This window comes from Microtus oregoni, unplaced genomic scaffold, assembly GCF_018167655.1.
Source record: "Microtus oregoni isolate MIOR12 unplaced genomic scaffold, Mior012 000122F_ref0000035, whole genome shotgun sequence".
NCBI classification, from domain to species: Eukaryota; Metazoa; Chordata; class Mammalia; order Rodentia; family Cricetidae; genus Microtus; species Microtus oregoni.
Window position 1 is genome coordinate 2,305,836 of NW_024544754.1, and position 4,393 is coordinate 2,310,228.

Here is a 4,393-nt window from a genome sequence, read left to right on the forward strand (position 1 = left end):
TTTATGGGAGAGGGTTACCATAATGTGAGGAACTATGTTAAAAGGTAGCATTAATAGGAAGTTTGAGAACTACTGATTTAAATATTTGAGATTATGGGGGCTGTTACTATCCAAACTACAATAGAACCAATAAAGACTTGCATTTAGTTCAGATGAAATTGAAAGAAATTAAATTCAGTAAATGCTAACTAGATTCATCTCATGTTTCTAGTTTTAGATAAGTAATGAAAAGTTGAAAAATACAAATATTATATTATCTAGTACATTAATAACTAATTAAAACATTAATAGACTCAGAGTCTAAATATAAGGACCAGGTTACATATATTATATATGTGTATGTTCATATATATGAAGCAGTCTAAATATTTAATAAATTGATGTTAGATAAATACATGAAGAAAAGTTGGAGATGGAGATGTAGTCTCATTTAAATAAGGCCTTTGATAATTAAGTACTAGGTCATATTTGATAGGAAAAAGAATAAATGGACTTGTGTATTTGGTCAAACATAATTATAGCAAAAGATTGCCCTAAATGTAGGCCTTGAAAAGTTTTTAGACCATATCATATTGAGTTTTTAAATCTATCTGAAACCCCCAGTGAAAATAATGTTATCAGTGATATTCACTTTCTTAATTAAACAATGTGAAATATTAAAATGTATCCTTTAAAAATATTTCATTGTTTCTTCTCTGTTCTTGTAACAACAAGTAAGGATACAGGAACATGAAAAGTGATACTGTCTACTATAACTGTTTAAAGAGTTTAGAATTAATTTGGTTCCATACAATTTCACAGAATCAACTTTATTTTTTAATGTATTTGAGGAAACAGGACTTTAAAATTTAAGGAGTTAAATGATTTCCCCTGGCTTCCTCCCAACAGTTTTCTAAAAAATAAAACTTTGTCAATCACATAGTAATATGTTAAAACACAAGCTGAGCCAATGTCAAGTGTCTGATAGTCTATGAAAGGTGTCCAAAAATATCATAGCTTTGTTAGCATATTTTATGAAGCCATCAGTAATCCACATTCTTATCTGATAGAATCAATCATTATTTTGAACTCAGTAGTTTCTACAAAAAGCAGAACAAATTCATTCAAATTCAATTATTCCAAAACACTCCTCCTATCCTGTCAGTTATGACCCAAGTAATTCTTTAAGATTTCTATCCCGCCGAAGATTCTCCTTTGTTATTTCCAAGGAAGACTGAAAAATATACAATGTTAATCTTTAAGAAAAAGATGTTAAGCAAGTGCTTGGTTGTCACAATAAAAATAATTGATTGTTCCAGGCAGTGGTGATGCACACCTTTAGTCTCTGCACTCAAGAGGTATAGATAGATGGATCTCCGCTAATTAGAGGCCAGCCTGGTCTACAGAGTTAGTTCCAGAAAAGCCATACTACATGAAGAACCCTGTCTTGGAAAAAGAAACATAAACAAATATTTATGGCTACTCTAATATACTCAGCATTCTTTTAAGCACCTAAATTTTTTATTCACTTTCTTGTCAAAATAATAATAAAAGGTAAATAAAAGCAAAGATCATATTTTTGATTTTCAGAGGTCCAGATGATGATATTTTATGCTGCTGTTCTGTTGTTTTTATTAAACTTATCCTGAAGACCTACACAAACCATTAGCAGATGGATCAGGTTTATAAGATGATAATTTCAAAGATTTCAAGGTCCAGAGTGAATCAAATAGCATTACTGGAAGATCAAAAGTCTGGTGTTTACAAAGTACTGTCTATGCTAAAGGCTATTGCTATGTAGGTGTATATATAGGTGTTCACATCTTATTGCCAGAATTCCTCAGAAAGTTTATACATCACGTATTTAGTAACCGTGTCACAAGAAAACTGAGAAATGAGGAGTTGTGGGGCATTACAAACAACTAAGATCACATAGAAGAAGATATTGAAGGTTTGAAGAAATGTTTGGGATTCAGGGAAGAGTGAATATATATTTTTTATCAGGTTATATTTATATATTTAAATGTTTATATATGTAACAATAATAATTAAATAAAATGAAGCCATTATTTTGAAATGGAATGGGTGAAGCACAGAAAGCAAGTAAAGGAAGATAGGGAGGAAGGAAAAGATAAAAATATAACAGTTATATATGAAATATGTTTTAAAGTTTATTATTTTATGAATATGATTGTTCTATCTGCATTTATGCCTGCATGCCAAAAGAGGACATTAGATCCCAGTATCACCATCCTAACTAGTCTTATTAAATAAAAGCCCAGAGTCAGATGTTAGGGGGTGAATGATCAGAGAAGCAGAGCAGCCAGCCACTAGAGTGCTTACCTCTCTGAATGCTGAGGCAAAATGGGAAAAATGTTGTCTTTACAAGTTCTCAGACTGAATGCTGTGAGATCTTGTTACCTCCTACTTTATAGTCCTCTCTCTGTCTAGCCATATCCCTTCCTGTCTCCACCTCCTTAGTGTTGTGATTAAAGGCATGTGACTCCCAAGTACTGGCATGAGCTCTGTTTCTCTTTAAGCCTGGATCAATCTAGTATAGTCCAGTGTAGCCTTGAACTCACAGAGATCCTTCTGCTTCTGTCACCAGAGTTCTGGAATTAAAGGGGTGTGCCATCACTGTCTGACCTTTATTGCTAACTAATGGCTAGCTCCATACTCTGATCATCAGGCAAGCTTTATTTGTTAGGTCACAAACAAAATATAACCACAGAACCCACTATAGATGACTGTGTGCCACCGTGTGTTTGTTGGGACTAAAACTCAGGATCTCAGGAAGATCAGCCAGTGCTCATACCTGCTGAACTATCTCTCTGGCCTGTTATAAAATATTTTCAAAAAATTAAAAATTGGCAATATCTGTGGCACATGATAGCTAAATGTCTCACAGGAAATTCTCTGCTCCCAGTCCTGGGCCTTTGGACTTCTTGCCCCAGAAGCACAACAGTCAGCAAAATGGGAAATTGAAGAGCTACCACAAGGATGACCCTTCCAAATCTGTTCACCTCCCAGCATTTCTAGGCTACAAGGCTCGCATGACCCACAGCATCCTAGAAGTTGACAATCCAGGATCCAAGGTGAACAAGAAAGAAGTCGAAGAAACTGTAATCATTTTGAAAATAACACCAATGGTAGTTATAGGCATTGTGGTAGGTATATAGAAACCCCACAAGGCCCCAGACCTTTAAGACAGTATTTGCTGAGCAAACCAATGACAAGTGTAAAAGGTGTTTCTACAAAACTGGCAAAAACTTAAGAAGGCCTTCACCAAATACTGTAAGAAATGGCAGGACTACATGGGCAAGAAACAGCTGGAGAAGTACCTCAACAGCATGACAAAGTATTTTCAAGTCATCTACATAACTTTGAGTTCTCAGAAGATCCTGCTTTCTCTTTAACAGAAGGCACTCTGGATGGAGTCCCAGGTGAACAGAGGAACTGTGGCTGAGAATGGGCCCCAGAGAGGCTGGCACAGAAGGTTCCTGTGAACCAGTTGTTTGGACAGGATGAGATGGTTGATGTCATTGGAATGACAAAAGGCAAAGACAAAAGGAGGTGTCCAGTCATTGACATCAAAAAAAGTACTCTGCAAGACCCATTAAAGGCTGTACAATGCTACCTGTAATGGAGCCTAGCACCCTGCCCATGTGGCCTTCTCTGTGGATCCAGCTGGGCAGAAAGGCTGCCATCATCGCAAAGAGATAAATTAGATTTACAAGATTGGTCAAAGATGGTAAGCTAATCAGAACCAATGCATCTACTGACTATTACTCATCTGGCAAGAGCATCAAACCACTGGGTAACTTTGTCTATTATGGTGAAGTTATCAATGACTTCGTGAAGCTCAAAGGCTGTGTGGTAGGAAACAAAAAGGGTGTTCAATTTCTTCAGCTCTGGAGAAGACTGACCTGAAATTTATTGACACCACCTCTAAGTTTGGCCATGGTCATTTACAGACTATGGAGGATAAGAAAGTATGTATGAGACTGTACAAGAAATACCACATTGCCAAGGAGGAAGGTGCTTAATGTCGGAAGCGTTTGTGAAATTGATAGGATCATAAGAATGACTTTTCCAGTGGGTGGGGGACTTGTTTAATATATTGAATTTTTAATAGTCTAGAAAAAGGAGCAATGATTTCTAGTGAGCAATCTAAGCGGAAAATAATCTTTATCTTGGGCTGGAGAGATGGCTCAGCGGTTAAGAGCATTGCCTGCTCTTCCAAAGGTCCTGAGTTCAATTCCCAGCAACCACATGGTGGCTCACAACCATCTGAAATGAGATCTGATGCCCTCTTCTGGCCTGCAGGCAGACACACAGACAGAACATTGTATACATAATAAAATAAATATTTAAAAAAAAATAATCTTTATCTTATTTCTGTGGAGGGGGTATG

The 4,393-nt window shown here is 36.2% G+C and overlaps 1 pseudogene; it reads left to right on the forward strand.

Moving 5' to 3' along the window:
- The first annotated feature begins 2,876 nt into the window (after positions 1 to 2,876).
- LOC121444408 lies at positions 2,877 to 4,025 on the forward strand (annotated as a pseudogene).
- Positions 4,026 to 4,393: the final 368 nt, after the last annotated feature.